Source organism: Ostrea edulis, chromosome 7 (assembly GCF_947568905.1).
Source record: "Ostrea edulis chromosome 7, xbOstEdul1.1, whole genome shotgun sequence".
Lineage (NCBI taxonomy): Eukaryota > Metazoa > Mollusca > Bivalvia > Ostreida > Ostreidae > Ostrea > Ostrea edulis.
Window position 1 is genome coordinate 74,819,037 of NC_079170.1, and position 22,266 is coordinate 74,841,302.

General features: G+C 34.7%; 1 long non-coding RNA gene across 2 annotated transcripts; it reads left to right on the forward strand.

Moving 5' to 3' along the window:
• Positions 1-1,831: 1,831 nt before the first annotated feature.
• On the forward strand, positions 1,832-12,455 carry LOC125667210 (uncharacterized). Of its 2 annotated transcripts, XR_008797297.1 has the most exons (4): positions 1,832-2,762; positions 4,043-4,400; positions 8,509-8,689; positions 9,722-12,455. It is a non-coding gene; the product is annotated as an uncharacterized LOC125667210 (long non-coding RNA). The 2 variants fall into 2 exon arrangements; XR_008797298.1 differs by having other exon boundaries at positions 1,832-4,400.
• The last annotated feature ends 9,811 nt before the right edge of the window (positions 12,456-22,266 follow it).

Sequence of the window (22,266 nt, forward strand, 5' to 3'; positions counted from 1 at the left end):
ATGAAAAAAAAAAATCGTGTCAGCTTCAAGGAATACGCTGTTTCTGTTAATTTGTCGTCTTTTCGCAAGTGTTTTGTCAATTTATCTGCTTTACGCAAGGCGGGTTGTCATCTTTTCAATATTTTGGGGCAAAAAATCGCTAATTATCGTTCTGTCGTCTTTTCGTTTGTTGTCTTTTCACCACAAAATAACGACAAAACGCTAAGCGAACACACAAGAAAATTGTTTGTTAATTTGCGGATTTTGTTTGTCGTCTTTTCGCATGTATTTTGTAGTCTTTTCGACCTTCCGTTTTGTCGTCCTTTGTCTTTTCGTTATTTCGGTGGCAAAAAGTCGCTAATTTTCGTTTTATCGTCTTTTAATTTCGTCATCTTGAAATTACGATAGAAAGACAAAAAAGAAAAAAAATAACACAAAACAGCCACCACAAGGATCCTCAAGGAAAATTTGCTTTGGATTGGAAGTACGAGTAGGTATATATTGTATTTCATCATATTTCTGTGGAAGAAAATTAGTACCATAAAGCCAGTTTTCTAGGGAGGGGTAGCTTTTGCTGTTAGAACAATGTTGGGGTCTATTTTTTAATGTATTTTCCATTTCAAATATAAATGTTCTATTTGTATGCAATTCGCAAATAATCATAAAGTACGAAACCTCAAAATTAAGTATCACTACAAGTGCCCAGGTAAGAAACGAACAGCCAACCCCTGCCTATAAATTTTAATCAAACACGTTATGTGCCACGTTATGTTAACATACCGTTCAAAAAATGCTCTTTCTGCTTTCATTTGTAGGACAACTATAGCAAAGGAGGTCTTTCGAAATAAATATTTTTGAAAACTGCTCAGGTTCGAACAAAGCTGTCAATGCGCATTTCAGATTCACTGCAACCACCCTGAAACCGGGCAAGAATGTTTTATAATTTCTTTAGGGACCGTCCCTATTTCTTTCCCAAACTGCATCAGTCATGTAGATATCAAATACGGTTCTAGATAGAGCTCTTGCAATAAAAGAGGAACAGGGTTTGAAGGGGTTAAAATCCCACTAACATTCGTCAGAAGACACCGATATACCAAATTTCATTTACTCCTAAAGAATTAAAGAAACTAGTCGATATATATATATATATATATATATATATATATATATATATATATTTAAAAAATATGAAAGAAAACACAGAAATCCTCCGTAAAGCTTAAGCGCTTTCATTACATCTTCAGAAGCTTTTTAAAATATATTTTTAATATCATTATCCGATTACTGAGACTCTATTTCAATTTTGTATATATATATATATATATATATATATATATATATATATATATATACAAAATTTATATATATATATATATATATATATATATATATATATATATATACATGTATATATATAGGTGTATATGAGAGAGAGAGAGAGAGAGAGAGAGAGAGAGAGAGAGAGAGAATAACGGTTGACACACCGTCCTCTCACGTTTAACACACCGTCCTCTCACGGTTAACACACCGTCCTCTCACGGTTAACACACCGTCCTCTCACGGTTAACACACCGTCCTCTCAAGTTAACACACCGTCCTCTCACGTTTAACACACCGTCCTCTCAAGTTAACACACCGTCCTCTCAAGTTAACACACCGTCCTCGGAAGCATAGTGAAAATACAATGCTTTAATTTTCAAAATACGACACAATTTAACCCCCCATCGTGTAACTACCATTATGTCTTCTAAATAAACCAAATCTTGAAGAAATATCTCCATTAGAAAGCATGGTCCTCGGAGGAAGGTGTGGTGTCATAGTCCTCGGATGGTAGGTGGTGCATGTATGTGTGTGTGTGTGTGTGTGTGTGTGTGTGTGTGTGTTTGTAAGCCCTGTCAATTGAACCAGTGAATAAGAAGGCACACGTGTAAATCAACACGGGGTCGGCCAAAGGAACACGGAAATGGTGGTGTTCAGTTGGATTTTTATAAAAATCAGCATAAAATCATTAAATAGGTCATCTACCATCAAAATCCTGAAGTGTTTACTTAACAGGATTTATGAGATGTGTGTAACAGGTGTGTAAAGATTTAGCACTCGTCCATCTTTTTTCCTTGCGAGCATGGCTTACACACTTTCGAAGTGCGCATGCTCTGTTTTAAATGACGTCATTTGTGATATCATCATAATGGAGTTTTCCAGGGAAAGAAGTTGGCCCATCTGAGGTAAGTAAACACAGTTGAAAGAAATTTTTTGCATATTATCAATGGGTTTTTTATTACATAGACTGATTAAATGGTGTCTCATACCGATCGTGTTCTGTACAAGCGACAGAGTACCCGAGTTACTGAAAATTTCGATGATAAAAGTGATAAATCTGCGTGAACTGTTTGGTTTTTTTTTTCTTTTTGAAATATAATCTTTGCAGTTAATGTACTCTGTATACTAAGAATTCATATTGATTTTGGATAGAATTTCACAAAAAGATTTACGCCAGGTCCTTAGGAATCAACCCCCCTACCCCACGCCCCACACGGCACATTTTTTGGATGATTGGAACGTATACCCCTTTACATCTGTCTCCCTACTTTGAAGTTTTTTTCCAACGCCATGACATAAATAATAAATAGATAAATAAATAAAAATGCAAAAATAAAAAAGAAAGATGTATATGTATTCGGACTGGCATGTTCCACTTTGTCCGGGTTGAAATCCCTGAGGATGCAAATGTACATTACGCCGCACTGCTTGCAGTACGTACATGGTACAGGCGTACCGCATAGGTATGTAACTACTAAGACTATAAACCAAACAGAATATGATATGTAAAACTATTACTCTGAATGCATTTTACTTGTTTACAATGTAGCCTGTCGGGCTGTGGTGTCACACGCGTGGTTTACACGTGCACTTTAGGTGGCAGTGGAGGAAATTCGAACGATGTATGGATTATTGTCTCCTGGTAACTTTGGCAGTTACCTTTTGCTTTCAATCTACTTTTTAAGAATAATTCAACCCTCGCTAATCATTTCCAAACTGCATTTTGATCTTGGAAGAATGATCTTCAGCTACAATACAAAATTAAGGGATGATGTTGTGTACTGAGTTTTTCTTGATTGTTTACATATGTGATTGTTTATGTGATGTATAAACTGATCAAGCTGTACAGTGTCATGACATATAGTGGCATAGCTTCCATTTATATGCTTACGCATCATTTTGTCAGAAGAAGAAATTTCTAAAATTAAGATTTTTAACATGTATATGATTATATGTGTTTGTTTGATTTTAGTATAATACCTGTAGAGAATATTTCAGTAATATGAAGTGCGACACATTTAGACGCATGCATGTGGTGTTTGAAGGTCTCATCTGAAAGACCAGCAACTTTCTCTTTTGAATGCTAAATATGACGATGAAGCATTCACCTCACTACCTACATTTACACCCTAAATAAAGTACATTAGCATGGCTCGAAACCATGATTTCTTCATCATGAAGCAAATGCTCTGTTACCACTGAGCTACCAATTTTTTAACATGAATTCATAGCTAAAAATTTTAAAAATTTATAACTAATTTTTTGGTTAATTCCATAAATATTATTCCTCTTTCTAGACACAATTCTGGGTAACCCCCTGCCTTTGGGGATATAAGCACATCATTTCTTTCAGAATGGGACAATGTCTGGAGAGCTTTTGTTATTTGTTATACTCTTAGTGTTGATGGCATCTATGAACAACAGGATAATGTTTTTAGATTATTATTTCTGATATCATATTTGTAAATTGTTTATGAGGGGTTGTTAAAGTTTGTGAACAAAAGGACACACTTATTAAAAATTCAAAGTTATGATAAGTAAAAAATATAGGAGATGTGTAACAAGATTGTAGATTTGAACATTTTAATTTTAATTAATTTTTATAAGTATTGATTTCAGATACATGTATGACATTGCATGCTTGATCGGGGAGGGGGGCTACAGTTAGATAATATTCTGGTCAGCACATTCAATAAACTACAGTTGTACATGGAACTCATTAAATCACTTCTTTTTCTTTCAGTGGTCTTCAACTTTTAATCTCCAAGAAGGAAATGTAATTAAAAGATGAATAAAGTATCCCTAAGAATACCAGAAGAAAGGCTGTGTTGAGAAAAACAGCCCTTCCTCGGTACCTCAGAACTAGATGATAGCCCTTGTTACTTTATGCTGAATATGACACAGTATAGAAGATCTGATCATGAAGAAGTTATACCATTGATACACTTGCCAACTGCCAAAACTACTTTCTGATAGTATGACGAGATTAGAAGATATCATGGTGTAGTCATGACACAAACTGCAAATCAAAGATTGTCTTCCCCAGAGGATGAACAGAGTGCTTCACATGGATAACATTTCCTTTTCGAGTTTTGAAATTAGTAAGTATACAAAATATTTTAGGCCACATAGTCATAAAATTATTTTTTAGATTTCCATCCTTGCTTGGAAAAAAATGGGGCAGGTGGTGTATTTTTTATTTTTCAGAATATATATTTCCCGTTCATTATACTCGCATGTTGCTGTAGAGTGTAGATTACTTCATATATTTTTTTACATTGTTTTCTTTGGACAGAAAATTTTCATACAGCAATATCATAATTGTTTTTAAGTGATTTTGAAGTACATTTTCATGTAACACTGAAGTTGAACATTCTTTTGCGCTTTTTTGAATAATAGTAATTTTTAGCTCACCTGAGCTGAAAGTTTAAATGAGCTTTTCCAATCCCCTGTTGTCCGTCTGTCTGTAAACTTTCACATTTCTGACTTCTTCTCAAGAACCACTGTGCCAATTTCAACCAAACTTGACAAAAAGCATCCTTTGTGAAGGGCTTTCAAGTTTGTTCAAATAAAGGGCCACACCCCCTTTCAAAGGGAAGATATAATTACAAAATTGCAAAAATGGGGTTGGGTCATTTAAAAATTTTCTCCTAAAGAACCACTGGGCCAGAAGAGCTGAAATTTACATGAAAGCTTCCTGACATAGTGTAGATTGAAGTTTGTGCAAATCATGACCCCCATAGGTAGGATGGGGCCACAATAGGGGATCAAATATTTTACATACAAATATAAAGGGAAAATCTGTAAAAATCATCTTCTCAAGAAACACTGGGCTAGGAAAGTACAAATTTACATAAAAACTTCCTGACATAGTGCAGATTCAGGTTTGTTAAAATCATGACCCCCTGGGGTAGAATGGGACCATACAAATCTTCTTCTCAAGAACCATTAGGCCAGAGCAGTTTACATAATTTACATGAAAGCTTCCTGACATACAGCTCTGTAGTGCAGATTCAAGTTTGTAAAAATAGAATTTCGAAAAGGTGTCGCTGTGTTTGGTGTAATTTTTGTTCGTTCTGCACAAACTTGCTCACTCAGCTTGACACAGCCTAGGTGTTCATATGTAAATTTTTTATTTTTCGTAACTTAAAATGTTGTGTAGCAATGGTGGCCAGATCAAATTTTCCTTCCAATGTTATAATAGGACTAGACATGGGTATCATTTTGCATACAATTTAAAGTATGTTTTTGCATATACACATTTTTCTAATGCCTGTACACATTGAATTATTAAACACCAGGCACGTCCTCCTATCCCCTTTACAAGCTATGTTTGTGTGGGGTTTTTTGGAGTTAGATTTTAGGTAGGAGAAATCATGGCCCCGTGAGTAGGTTGGGCCACAATACTTAAATAGGGATCAAAGTTTTAGAAGCGAATATGTAGAACAAATCTTTAAATATGGGCCAAGGTGAATCAGGTGAGCGATGTGGCCCATGGACCTCTTGTTTGAATATGCAGTTTATGCAGGATCAGGATATGCCATTGCCGTATCCGCTAATTAATGAGTCATAATTACCATCATTGTACCACAAAGCAACAGTCACTGTACTGTAGTTCTTTTGCTTAACATTATTCAATTCAGTTTACCATCATCTTCTTCTAGTCTAAGACACGCACACTCAATAATGAAAGTTCCAGACACAGAATTGGGAAATGGCATGGTATCGCATACTTTCACATTCAATAGCATCTCCATTAATCAATTTTAACAAGGCATACATGTGCAGTCACTTGACCAAATGCATATCACACTGCAACAGTCCTTCACAACTACCACATCTTTGGGTACCCTTATAATAGAAACATGTCAAATATAACCACAACATGCCAAAATGTTAGGGTCAGTCATTGAAATGCTCTAAATGTTTGATATACAAGCCAAATATTTGTTCTCAACTTCTTTTTAAAAAAAAAAAAGGTAGAATAAAAAACAATGGGGTGGATAATTTTGAGAGGGGTGGGCGTGGATGATAATCTGTAAATATGAAATTCTATGTGGCCTTAAGTACAGTAAATATGAAAGCAGATCTTAGTATTTAACAATTTTGTTGATCCATAATTTATTTACAGATTTTATATGATCTTATTTTGTATAATTAAAATCTTAGATGATATATGTAGAATAATTATATAATTTAGCAAAATGTAATGATTTGTAAACTATAGATACATATAGATGTGGTAAATTTTTGTAACAATTAATACATTCAACCCAAAAAAGAATTTGCATATTTTAATTGATTTTTAGCTCACCTGAACCAAAGGTTCAAGTGAGCTTTTCTGATCACATTTTGTCTGTCGTCTGTCTGTCTGTCCGTCTGTAAACTTTTCACATTTTCGACTTCTTCTCCAGAACCACTGGGCCAATTTCAACCAAACTTGGCCAAAAGCATCCTTGGGTGAAGGGCTTTCAAGTTTGTTCCAATGAAGGGCCATGTCCCTTTCAAAGGGGAGATAATCACAAAAATAGGGTGGGGTCATTTAAAAATCTTCTTCTCAAGAACCACTGGGCCAGAAGAGCTGAAATTTACCTGAAAGCTTCCTGACATATTGCAGATTCAAGTTTGTTCAAATCATGGCCCCTGGGGGTAGGATGAGGCCACAAGGGGGGATCAAAGTTTTACATACAAATATATATGGAAAAACTTTTAAAATCTTCTTCTCAAGAACCACTAAGCCAGAAAAGCTGAGGCCAAAAATAAAAATTGATTTGTTTGATGTACTCCGACCGACCAATCAAATTTGCTCCTACCCGACCATTTTTTCCAGCAATTTAAAACTTTGGGGGGGGGGGGTCCCTTGAAAAATAGAAAATTCTCCTTATTCTAAAAGAAAATATTACAAATTTTCATGACGTTAAAAAAAAAACCCCAAAAAAACCCTACCTACCGACCCACCTTGAAAAATGTGAGTCAGAGTACATCAAACAAAAATATTTTTAATCATGGCCTGAGATTTACATGAAAGCTTCCTGACATAATGCAGATTCAAGTTTGTTCAAATCATGGTCCCCGGGGGTTGGATGGGGCCACAATAGGGGATCAAAGTTTTACATACAAATATATATGAAAAATCTTTAAACATCTTCTTCTCAAGAACCACTGAGCCAGAAAAACTGATTTTTACATGAAAAGTTTCTGACATAGTGCAGATTCAAGTTTGTTCAAATCATGGCCCCCGGGGGTAGGATGGGGCCACAATTGGGGGGGGACCCCATCAGTAAGCACGCCCCCTACTTCCGGTGTAATGGCAGTAACTGCAAAAATGAAGGCCATTGTGTACAATACTTCATTATCATTTAATGTTGTTCACGTTCTTCTGACCCAGGGATCGAATATTTTCCTACAATTTACAGTGGATCAAAGAGAATTGTTTTATAGTTTTTTTTCTTCTTTATGCATATATGACCCAGTATGTCTCTGCAGAGCACAGATCTACATCTGGCATTTTCTAATTACTTAATGTTCACTATTTTTAGCGATCAATTAAGTTTTTTAAAATTAGTTTTTCAATCAAAATTAGCATAAATATAAATCTATAGCTAACCAGGGGTATGCTGCATGTGACCCAAATTTGTCATTATGCAGGGGCCTATATTTATTCTACGAAGTATATTTGATGCGCATTAAAGTTTGAAAATTTTAATTCAAAATATGCATTAAAACCGCTGTTTGAACAAGGCATAAGTATCATTTTAAAGTTACATATGTACTTAATAAGTATCTTTGCTAGATATGATGTTCAAAAAGATTAATCAGTTTTTTGAATTACTGATTAGATCACCTGAGTGGGTATAAGGATTGATAAACTAAGATTTTGAATTTTTAAAAAAGCTAACAGACAGATGAAAGAGCTTGATAAATACCATAATACAGTCCATCATAACATGGGTGCATGAAAATCAGGTTCTAGAGCAGATATTAATATATTAGGTAGAACATTGATGATACGTCTTATCTGGTATATGTAAGTTGTAACACCCTCTTCATTAATACTGTGCATTTTGACAAAATAGTATATGAAGTCCAGTGGTTCCATTGAATTTGAACATATGTTGAATAAATATATAGTTAGTAGTGGTAGGGAACAGGTATTGCTTGAATGTGTCTACTAGATTTCTTGTTAAATAACCTTCGCTTTAATTTCAGTCAAACATAATTTTGCATCAAAGAGAAAAAGTGGCTTTGACATAACCTAGAAAATACAATATTCATTAAAAAGAGCATGGCACCAGGATAGCTAGATGCCCATATTCCCAGCAAAATGAGCCAGTCCTAAAGAGAGTCCACTAGAGATGAAATAAAACTCATTAAAATGTATTGAGAAAAGGTATATATATACAAGTTTTGATTTGCACCTTAAGAGTATATTGATAATTTGTATTTTGACAGCCTCCAACTGAAATACAGTGAAAATATTGCTGCAGTACTGTAATTATGTCTCCCCTCTTTCAGGGGAGACATATTGTTTTTGTACTTTCTGTCCGACTGCCAAAAAATCTTGTGAACACTTCTCCTATATGGCTTATCAGATAGACTTGAAACTTTGTACAATGCTTCATTGCCATTTGTAGATGTGTATATTGGTGGGACGGAAGGATCCAATTATTTTCCTAAAAGTTAATAGTAGATCTAAGAGGGGTGGAGGATGTAAAATACCTTGTCAACACTTCTCCTCCTATATGGCTTATTGGATAGATTTGAAACTTTGTACAATGCTTCATTGCCATTTGTAGATGTGCATATTGTCGGGACAGGAGGGTCCAATTATTTTTCTAAAAGTTAATAGTAGATCTAAGAGGTGTGGAGGATGTTAAAATAGCTTGTGAATACTTCTCCTATACGGCTTATCCGATAGACTTAAAATTTTGTAGAATACTTCAATGCCATTTGCGATATGCATATTGCAGGGACAGATCAAAGATCCAAATGTTGTCCCTAATATAGTGGATTGTAGGGGTGGAGGGTGTAAAATAGTTTGTGAACCCTTCTCCTATATGGCTTAATTATTGGAGTTCATAATGTCTATCTTCCTGCTCATGCTTTATCTTCCATACAATGCAGTACATAAAGGGGTTGGAGGTTTCATTTGGAGCACTTCCAATTTGGGAAGCTGGGGATACATTTGTTTTTCATAAAAACAATCTGAAGTTATGATATATTTGTCATAAAATGTTTATGATATCTGTATCACTTTGAATCTTTAAAAATGATAATTGATATGTGAATTAATATTTACAGCTGATCATTTGATAAACACTTACTTTGTAGAAATAGAAATTATGATTTTTATCTAATTGTACATTTCTTGCTACCTTTTACGAAGACCTTTTACTAATCACTTCTCTAAATATTTTTGCAGATTTGTCAGAATGTTATGCATCATGATCAACAGAAAAGAACTTCACAGGTAGACCAAAGCTGACATGGGATGAGATCCTAGAACAAGACCTAGAGTTTACAGGATTGGATAGGATCAATCCACTGGGTCGCCAAGTGTGGAAGTACAAACTTCAACCTCGACAGGACAGCCAGGCCTCACCCTTGAAAAAATATTAATTTGGCCTGGATAGTCAAAATGAGTGATGATGATGATATCAAGGTCTGACACTGTAAGCTCAGTAAGGGTAGATGCTGGCAATGGAGCTGTTAAGCAATACAACAAACAGGTTTAACATTGAACATGTTTATATACTTTTTTAGCTCACCTGAGCCAAAGGCTCAAATGAGCTTTTCTGATCACCTTTGCCTGTCGTCTGTGTCTCTGTAAACTTTTCACATTTTCATTTTCTTCTCCAGAGTGAACCACTGGGCCAGTTTCAATCAAACTTGGTATGCATCATCAATAGATAAAGGGTATGCAAAGATAGGGTGGGGTCATTTAAAAACCTTTTCAAGAACCACTGGACCAGGAAAGTTGAATTCACATAAAAGGTTCCTGTTTTGTGCAAATCATGGTATCCGGGGGTAGGGTGAGGTCACAATCGAGGATCAAAGTTTTACATTCATATATAGTACAGATTCAAGTTTGTTAAAGGTCATGGCTCACAGGGGTAGAGTGGGGTCACAATAGGGGATCTAAGTTTTATATGTGAAATATATACAAGGAAAATCTTTGAAAATCTTCTCCTAAAAAACTAGATGCAGAACTAAACCCAAAATCGTAGCTCTTTGAGAAGATATTGGGGCAAGTCAGAGCGCTAGAGCTTCAGATGAGCCCCTTATTAAAAATCTTCAATTTACGGCACAGAAAAAAAGTGCATGGTTAAGTCCCTCTATCACTGCATTCCTGCATCGCTGTCTCGTGAATTTAATATTAAATAATTCCTAACATATTTTCCCACTATACTTGTTTCCAAGCATACTTTCAAATATTCCTTAAACCCACATATAACCTAAAAACTCACAGCTTCAAGTGATTTTCTTTGTTGATGTAGCCGTGTTAGGTATACGTAGCCAGTCAATTTGAACCCCAGTTCATTTCCATAATCGTACTCATTTTGAAACATAATGTCTGTGTGAACTAATATCCCCACAAATATTTTTAGTGAAATATTTTGGATGAAATCATCCCAGTTGGGTTAAATACTTATTATTCAAAAACTGTAGGTTTGAATATTGAACTAATCTCACAGCTTTCTTAAGTTTGGTCCCCATCCACTCTAGTCTGTTTTTACGCTTAACTATTGAAATGGAGTGTAAGGGATCAGACTAGGCTTTAATAGCATTATCAATTTTCAAAAGCTTTAGAAAATTATACAATTTTAGGTCACTTGAGTAAACTCAGATGACATATTGCTATTGGTCTGGGTCCGTTGTAGTTCGTCGATGTTAACAATTGAATATTTTTAACTAAATTCTATAACTGAAAGGTGAAGATAACGAACAGCGATCAATCTACGATTCGAATAACAGAATTCTTTTCAAATTTAGTATGAAGCACACAAATTTACATTAAACCTTCCTGACATAGTGCATATTCAAGTTTGTTAAAATCATTTCCCGGGAGGTATGGTGTGGTAACAATAGGGGATCAAAGTTTTATATGCTGATATATTTAAAGGAAAAATCTTTAAAGATATCTCTTGAACTATTGAAGCTAGAGCTTTCATATCTTGTATATACAATTTTTATGGCAAAACAAATCTGTTCTATTCAGTGTGTCCTGAACTACATTGTGTTTAAGGTAAAACTTATACGGTACCAATTTTGATGCACCAGATGCGCATTTCGAAAAATAATGTCTCTTCAGTGGTTGGCGTGGGTTCGAATCCTGCTTGCACCGGTAAGTGAGAAAGTTTCCCAGTTTACTCTCGGAAGGTCAGTGGTCTCTTCCCAGGTACATTGTATCTGGGTTCTCTCTTCCACCAATAAAAACTGGGCACCACCATATAACTGAAAAATTGTTGAGTGTGGTGGAAAACAGCTAAAACAATCAATCATATTATGTTCTTTGACCTTGTGACCCTGAACTCTGAGTTTGACCTACTTTTAAGAAAGTATAACTTATTAAGTATATCCAGGACTATTTTAGATAGGGCTTTCATGTATTGTATATAGATTACTTATGGCAAGGTCTTTCATATCATACCAAGACCTATGACTTCATACCTTGGTCTTATCCAGAACAGCAATATCATGCTTGTCATATCTTTGTGTTATATGATTTCATTTTAGTAATGTTGTGTTCTTTAGAGGTAGGTTTGGGTCACATTCATGAGAATAATGATTGATAAAATAGCATTTAAAAATCAAAACAGCAGGGCCAAGGTGACTCAGGTGAGCGATATGGCCCCTGGGCCTCTTGTTGATTTTGATATTTGTACAGATATCATTTGTATGAGAAATGGAACTCTTTTTTTTCTTTTACAAATACATGTATTATCATATGAATCCATTTGTGTTGATTATTTAATCAAAGGACTACATTCAATGTATTAAATGCAAATTTATTGATATGTCTGTGGTTGAATTACTCATGTATGTATACATTTTTTTGGCACATGCAATTACATATATAATGTATATATATTATATATACTAATTGTACATATAACATCTCCTGTAATATAATAAAATATATGACTGAGAATAAAAGACCTGCTGTTTTCATTGCTACCATGGAACATTAAAAGATTAGAATAATTCAAATATCTTAATGAATTCTGTAATATATGAATTTGATATTTGTATACAATTGCCTCACTGGTGTTCAATGTGAACTTTGGTTTATCATTTCAGTTTGCTCTTTATATCAAATCAAAATTTAAGACAAATAAGGAATTATTTCCGAAATTGGTTAATATGGTACATTGTAGTAAAATAATCAAGAGTTTATTCATATGAGATAGCTAAATTCCACATGGATAACCAGTGACTGATTCTTAATTGTCAACATTTTCACCAAACAGTTTAGAAATTACTCCGGTACATACTATTGGGGGATTATAAAATTCCTTAAAAAGTGACAGATTTTTAAATATCACCTTTTCAAGGAGAAAAATCCCTTTAAGTATATGAATCCTATGAAGAAATTAAAAGAGAGGTGGCTATAGGTATATGTGACCCACCTGATCTTTATTTTTCTGCAACATATTCAAGTGTGTTTTTATCACTTGTATGGCGAGATTCATTTGTGGCAAGAGCTGTTATGATGTCTCGAGTCAGAAAGCACCAGAATCCACTAGGAATAGTTTTAGATCTATGGAGCGCCAAATTAACAAACTCAAATATTTGAAGATATCTTTAATTATTTGAAGATATTATCAATTCATTTCATGCACGCAACATTGCAATCAAAGATCTCTTCAAATAATTAATATCTTCAATTCTGCATTATATATATATTGCGAGCATGAATTGAATTATTGATATCATTATTTATTCTGCTGAATTGATGCACGCAATAATTTAATTGTTGCTCTCCTCAAATGAATTATAATTTAATGATACCAACAATAGAATTAATGCATGCTACAATTCAATTGAAGAGAGCAATAATTCATTAATGCTAACATCACTTAATGTGCACAATAATTGAATTATTGCTCTCTTCTATTGAATTAATGATATCATTAATTAAATTGATGCGTGGAATAATTATTTTAGAGAGATTATCTAATTGAGATATAATCTTCAATTCAAGATATCCACAATTGAATGATTTCTTTAATTGAATTGTTGCTCTTTAAAAAAAAAATGATGCGCGCATTAATTGCTTATGAAATAGCCTTGTATATATAATTAAAAAGATCCTCCATTGAATTAAAAGAGATAATTAAGTCATTCATACAGAACTCTAAATTAATTTTTGCGAGCAATATTTCCACCACATGGATGTGCGCATCAATTGAATTAATGAGAGCGATAATTGATTTGATTCGCGTATATTATTGGACTTCAATTTGAACTTATGTAAAACATTAATAAGATTTTAAAAATCAACCTGGTGAATTTGTATTATAAAGGTCATGAGAGGACACGTCTATTTTTTGAACAAAAACAGAAGGTAATATATTCCCTTGAATTTGCAATTGGTCATCTCTGTCCTCAGATCGGCAGGGAAAGGAGTGGGGGTCCAAATCACTTTTATGAGGGAGATTATTTCTCATTCGAAGGCGCGAATTGCCAATGTTCAGGGAATGTTTTAAATCTCTACTTGTCTTTCGAGACTGAACTAAGTTCATCAATAAAACTTACAAATATGTAACTTGAATTTTACCTTTCGTTATAATAGTTCAATTTATGCACAATGTACCAGGTTGAATTGTTGGTGTGTTCCAGACGTGGTTAATGGGGTGGGGGGGGGGGGGGGGGGGGGGGGGTCCAACACGTAACACGTTTAGGGAAGGGCGTAATGAGTGCCAAAGGCACGAAATCTCTAAAGAAAAATATCTAAGATGAAGCAAAATCGTGATTTTTGGGGGTTCTCTATTACAATTTTGTCCTCATATTTCAAGGTGAGATGATAGTCAAAATTGACATAATGTGCATGTACATATCATAAACATGTAGATATTTTTGTAACAGTATGTAAAGGAACCGGGAACAAATCCTGATTCTGAAGTTATGTTATATAAACTGGTGTTATAAACCGGATTTTCAAAGAATTTATGGTTTTTGCAACGTTTGATTAAAGTTTTCTGTAAGGCCACATCTATGTAGTTACATATATAAACAGAATGTTCATGAAAATGTTCCCTTTTAGAGTGGAATTAAGATATCGCGTAACATTTCTTTACAAAGATATCTAATTTTTATTCATGTCAAAAGTCAACAAAAACCTTAAAGTGATACAAAAAATGTATATAATTATGAATACTTGTTTTAGATCCTTTAGGCACTGTATTACAGAATTTTGATTTTATTTATCATACTTTTTGGTCGAATTACTACAGAGTCTGGCCCGTACAGCATGCATTGGCAAACGAGGGAGTCTATAATCATAGAAGTATATATATATATATATATATATATATATATATATATATATATAAATTGACGTCTGATCGTCAATTTATGTAGCTCCGTGAGGCCACGTCGAGCACTCTAGAAGATTATATCGGAGATTTATCCCAATATATATATATATATATATATATATATATATATATATATATATATATATAATAATGATGATTATCATAAGTTATTATTACATTAAAAGTCATCATTATGGACACTACTACCCCTCCCCACGACCGGTCGCGGTAGCTCAATGGTAGAGCGTTCGCTTCGTAACCGGGAGGTCGTGAGTTCAAGCATCGTTCATGCCTCAAACCTAAGACGTTAAAATTGGTAGTGTTAATTGCTCCTTCGCCAAACGCTCGACATTTAGAAGTGAGAATCACGGATCTTTTGGATGTGACCTTATAAACGTATATCCCTTGTCGTACATGTAGTAGGTGTTGGCACGATATTTCAAAGAACCCTCACTGCTACGACCCTGAACCCTATGGATACATTGGATAGGTCTAAATTCGTGGTACTCCGCTTAAGGCTGGTTACGTCTCAATATGAATAAAATATTCTCGACGGGACGTAAAATATATAATCAATCATCCAATCAATACTACCCCCCCCCCCTTTTTTTTATTTTCTTGCGGCGTGTATTTCAACGAAATGTGTGGATTCCCTGTCTATCCCATCCCAATTTCGATTTATGTCATCGTTTCACGCTTTTTTGTAAGCTTTAGAGATTTGACCTTATTTATTTAGCGTGGTGAGAATGATTGTTTGGATGTTTCAGAGTGTTTGATTGCCCGTGTGTATCAGAGTGTTTAACTGGCTGCGTGTATCAGAGTATTTAATTGGCCATGTGCGTCAGAGTGTTCAATTACACGTGTGTGTCAGAGTGTTCATTTGCCCGTATGTGCCAGAGTGTTCAATTGCCTGTGTGTAAAGGAAAGTGTTCAATTGACTGTGTGTAAAGGAAAGTGTTCAATTACCTGTGTGTAAAGGAAAGTGTTCAATTGCCCGTGTGTAAAGGAAAGTGTTCAATTGCCTGTGTGTAAAGGAAAGTGTTCAATTACCTGTGTGTAAAGGAAAGTGTTCAATTGCCTGTGTGTAAAGGAAAGTGTTCAATTGCCCGTGTGTAAAGGAAAGTGTTCAATTGCCCGTGTGTAAAGGAAAGTGTTCAATTGCCCGTGTGTAAAGGAAAGTGTTCAATTGCCCGTGTGTAAAGGAAAGTGTTCAATTGCCCGTGTGTAAAGGAAAGTGTTCAATTGCCTGTGTGTAAAGGAAAGTGTTCAATTGACCGTGTGTAAAGGAAAGTGTTCACTTGATAAGCAAAAATTCAAGGAGTGATTAAAACGATATTTCACAAATTTCGACCGCAGCAATGTCTTCTATGTTGTTTTTAGTACCAAATAGTAAATTTTCGTACTAAAATACCAATAACTGTAGAAGTGTTCAGTTGCAGGTGGGAAGTTAAGGTGTTCATTTGACACGCGTTACACGTATGTGTGTGTGTGTGTGTGTGTGTGTGTGTGTGTGTGTATGTTTTACAATTACGAGCATTGTTGTTTGTCGAACCTGCGGATAATTGACAAGTCAACGCCAACCTCCATATTTCTGATTGGCTAAGTACAAGTACTGTTCAGGTCACCTGAGACAAAGGGCCAAGCGACCTTTTCTGATTGAAATTTATCTGGCGTGTCGCTGTAATCGGTGTGATCGTTGTCGTCATTAATGTTTTACATTTTCATGTTCTCCAGAGCCTTGAGGTCAATTTCAGTCAAACTTGGTACAAATCATTCTTGGATAAAGGGAAGTTAAGTATTTTCAATGAATATCCATCCATCTTCTAAGGGGATATTTTCAAGAAAAACCAAAGGTTGAGGACATTGTAGAGACAGTCATTTATATATAACGTTTACTTCTTACGTGTTCTGTAAATTGTCTCTCAGTCAACCTAAATAACGCCTTCAGGAATCACAGACCTCTTGTTTACATGACATTGACAGCCCTTTACGATTCTCTACTCCAACCAATGGGCAGTTTGTGCCTTCCTCCTCCTCGATGAAAGGCGAAGATAACGAACAGTGATCAATCTCATAACTCCTATAGAGGTGAAGATAACGAACAGTGATCAATCTCATAACTCCTATAAAGGCAAAGATAACGAATAGTGATCAATCTCATAACTCCTATAAAGGCGAAAATAACGAACAGTGATCAATCTCATAACTCCTATAAAGGTGACGATAACGAACAGTGATCAACCTCATAACTCTTATAAGCAATACAAAGTAGTATATTAGAAAGAAATAGGGGTCATAAGGTGGTACAATTACAGACCCATACTGAAAACGGGAAATGGTAGTCCTAGGGCTCCTTTACCCTTCGCCTATGTATCTTGCGCCTTGTCTTCAGAGATTACAGCTATAGAGTCATTGAAGCAATTTATTGCCTACGCGATACAGAATATACCAAACTTCAGGCAAGCTGAACAACACATCCAGATATTGCAGACCTAAGATAAGATAAGATAAACTTTATTTTAAATCGGCATGTCAATACAACAACGAAACATGGAGCTTTTAGACCGAGATATAACAATGTACAACGTACATCTGTAACAAGTAACTAATGGGATACTACAAGCATAAGTCTATCATGTTTAAAGGTTTCATTTGCATACGAGAGTAAAGTCAATTCACATTAAGAGAATCATGCTTAAAAATGATTTGAATTGAAAATTCTTAGATGTTTAAAATATTGCAAGTTAATATTATATATTGATATTAAAATTTGAGGTTGAACAATTTTACACATCGAGGAAAATTGGAACGACACCAAAAAACAACGCATACAATGCATTACATATTGACTTCGTTAAACTAATGCATGGAAACATCACAAATGGCTAAATTGAGCTAAAAGTAAAGTCAATAAAAGAAATCTTTGAATAAAAACTATCTATCTAAATTAGAAATTGTAAGTTACTATCAAGCAATATTAAAAATAGATAAGAACAATGCTATAAATTAATAATCATAATAATGTACGGCATTCATATAGCGCATTGTATAATTTGTAACTACTCTCTAAACGCTTTAACAATGTAAAATGTAACACATGATAAGATTAATCAGAGCATAAAATATAACATCCAAATAAAATAAAACAATTTAAACTTCACGAGTTCATGCGACAAACCAGCCTTTACTTAAAAAAAAATATATTACAAAATATGGTTATAAGATTTCCTAAAAAGATATGTTTTGAGGTTTGTCTTAAAACTATTGACAGTGCCACACGAACGGATGTCTATCGGTAAACTGTTCCATAGTGTGGCAGCTGTTACATCAAACCTTTGATCTCCATAGGTCTCTGTACGAACGCAGGGTTGATGGACATACAACAGAAAATAACACAGACAATACACCAAAGATTAATGCATGATAACACATCACGGATCGGCTAAATTAAACTCAAAACTTAGAAACAAAGAAACAAAACATGCTGCGTAAACAACAACAAGAAAGAACAGACAGACACATATTAGATTCCGTCAACATAAAAACAATATCCTTCGTCATAAAAGGGTTCAGTCGTGTATTCCAACTTAATCAAGTTTAGGTCTACACCCTGTAATTCCTACAGCTATATTTCTACTATTGCATACAGGCATTTTGATTATAAAGAAACTTTGTATTGCCTAAATATATATCATCTTCTACGTAATCCACCAACGTGTTCTTGTTCTTCTTTCAACTATAGTCCAGCTGTACATGTCATTACTGGTGATGTTGATATAGTTGAAAATGAGAACCTCAAATCACTTATTCTAAAAGGTCCTAAATACAGGGAATCTCGGTCTTTTAATTGGGGATAGAACTTCATCTATTTATGAAAAAGAAGAACTTGATACATTGTCAGAATGGGTTAACCGCATTTATAAGAGGACTATTAAAATCCCGCATTAGACATATTAAAACAAACGTACGTACCAGCTATGCTTCTGTGTTTAGTAAACAAGAAGTGATAAAAGAATTAAATAGGTTACATGAGGAATATGTTTTGGTTTCAGCTGGCAGAGCTTGTAACAACATCGTCTTTGATTGTAAGGCTCACCATTACAACTGTATTTCAAATTAACTTGGCATTAATTCCACTTTTGGTAATCGTACTTATATTCCAGCTGTCCTGTCAAAACCATGCTTCAGTTTTAGACACATTTAATATCCCAGTCAATGGATCGAATGAATATGAGTTACCGTACCTATACTGGATTCAAAAACTACATAAAAACCCTTACAAACAAAGATACATTGCTGGATCCAGTAAGTGCTCCATCAAGCACCTATCTTTGTTCCCCACGAAAATATTAACAGCTGTGAAGGAGAATCTTCAAACTTACTGTGCGACTACATATGCCAGAAGTGGTGTTAAACAAACGTGGGTTCTAAAAACTTCTAAAGAACTTTAAGCAAACTTGAAATCGCAAAACTTTTCCCAAATCAATAACACCAAAACCTATGACTTCTGAACGCTATACACGACCATTCCTTACGATAAATTAAAGACTAGTCTTTTTGATATCATAGAAAGTTGCTTCTTCAACAAAAATGAAAAAAGAATATAATCATATCTAGTGATCACTCATCCAAAAACTTACTTTGTTAAACACCACTCTGATTCCACGCACAAGTACTTTGAGCTTGAAATTAAAAATATGCTGGAGTTCCTTATTGAAATTACCTTCGTGGTCTTTGGTGATCAGGTCTTCCGACAGTTTGTTGGAATTCCCATGGGCAGGAATTGTGTTCTTTTGTTAGCTGATCTGTTTTTATATTCCTATGAAGCAGCCTATATTCAAAAGCATCTTCGTGAGAAGAAAAAACAATTCTTGTTGTGACCTTCAATTGGACATTTAGATATATCGACGACGTTTCGTCTATTAACAATAATAACTTTCATTCATATGTCGATTCGATATATGCCCGTGAGCCTGGAATAAAAGATACCACCGAAGCACCCACATCTGCTTCATACTTAGACATTTTATTGAATGTAGACATTAACGGCAAACTGACAACTCAATTGTATGACAAACGGATGATTGCAGCTTCTCCATCGTCAACGTCCCATATTTGTGTACCGGTATTGCATTATCATCTGCATATGGTGTTTATCGCTCTTAACTGATTCAATGCGCAAGAACTTGTTCTGCGTATAGTCAGTTTCTAAATTGAGGCAAACTACTGACAAGCAAGTAGATGGTACAGAGGTTTCAACAGTCTCAATTGAAGTCAGCATTTTACAAATTCCACGGTGGTTATGATGATCTATTTCATCAATACAACCTATCATTGGGTCAAATGCTGTCTGTCGTGTTTTATAACGATTGTTATGCCGTTCTTGACACACTAATTCTGATTACGGTAACTCCGTTAACTGATCAGGATATAGGACTCACGGCAGATGTGACTAGTCGACAAGGGATGATTACTCCTCCTAGGTACCTGATCGCACCTCTGGTGTGTACAGGGATCCGTGTTTGTCCAACTATATATTTTGTATTGCTTATAGGAATTATAAGATTGATCACTGTTCGTTATCTTCACCTTTCATTACAACACTTAACATCAATAGCAGACATCATATACACACACTGTTAAGGCATAAAGCAAGAAGTAATAAATACATATCAGGATCTGATGTAGAAGTGTGGATATGAAAGTATTTATCTACAGGAACTGAAATTACAGCCATTTCCATTCCAATGGGATAGTGAAGGTTTAAAATGATTAAGATTAATTTCGTCCCAAAAATGTTTTGGGAAGCTATTTCATAGTACTGCTACAGGATACCAGTACCTGTGAGATTCCTTACCATACTCTGATGTTGAGACTGATGTAGTCTGTAAAATATTAGTGTAACGAATATTATATTTATTCTCTTTGATCTTAACTAAATCATTAAAACATGACAGAGCAAGGCCATTTATAACTCTATAAGTTTCTAAAGCCAAAGTGCTGATTCTTATTATATGTCTGCATGACATTGAGTATTCATTAGGACTTCCTTCTCCAACCAGTATATACTTTCTCATTTCTTCTCTTTGTATACTAGTTGTAGAAATAGAAATTCTAAATATGAATCGACTCCAAGACGTCACCGGGTGGTATCATTACAGTGCAAAACTGAAAACGGAAAAAGATAGCCTACTACAACCAGTGAAGTAATTGTTCCTCCCTTTCCTCATATAATAGAAATATTAACTCCAAATTTGTCTCGACACCCAGGAGGCACCAGGTGGTACCCCTACAACCCCAAACTGAAAGCGAGAATTGATACTTCTAGCTATAGGTGTTCTTTACCTTGTCGAGATGTTCCTTCCGCCTTGTCTTCAAAGATTGTGGAATCATAGCCTAAAAAACTGGAAATATACTGGTCAACAGATTTGCTGACTTAGATCAGCTGCGGAACCGATCATCCATGTATACATTAGGTATTGGTGTCCTAGCGAGCTGTCTTAATGTAAACCTTATACGGTTACTAATTAATAAATCATAAAGGTTACCAGCAATGTTTGAATTTTCCTCGGACAACATTGTATTTTTGCTATTACATTCAACTTAAAGCCGTCAAATAAGAATATGAAATAAGCTGGGAGAGTAGTTTTTAACAAGAGGACGAGACGTCTTGGTTTTGGAGCGAGTTGCCGTGTGGGTGAGATGTTCAGAAATCTCCATCTAAGCCATGTTCTGGAGTTTGTATTCTTTATACGATTTGTAGAATTGATCATTTTTTGTTATACATACCTTCTTAATTTCGAAAAATCTGTAAACCTATGCAGTGTCGGTCTCACCGTGTCTCTTTTCTCCGACTGAATTTATCCCATTTCTTTTTTGGGGGGAAAGATGTGCAAAGATATTGGAATATTGCAACATTTTAAGGGATATTTGGAGGGATTTTTAAAAATGTGAATAATTCATCAACCTTTATTACAATACGATTTATATTTAGACATTTTGGTGGACAGAAATAGTATTGTCAAGGTTTATAATAGTTGACATTATTTATTTTCCTTTCGTATAATATAAGCATAAAACATTAAACACAAGACAAAAGGCTTGTAAAATCTGAAGTTATTTATTTTCTTTTCATATTTTAAGTGTAAAGTACCAAACACACATTCTGTCAAATACTAGAGTTCGTATAGTTCCAGTTTCACGGTATTTATCTCTAACAGAATATTCCCCTAAAACACACACTAATTTCGTCATCAAATCGCCACCCTTTCATGTTCAGATAACACATGCGAAGAGGACGATTCAACATCTTGTTTTATTACATATCTTAAATTGAATTTTGACATTTTATGTAGATGATAAATTGACATACAATGACTGTCGAGAATAAACCCACCAGATGTAGTTAATCCCATATGTAAAAGTA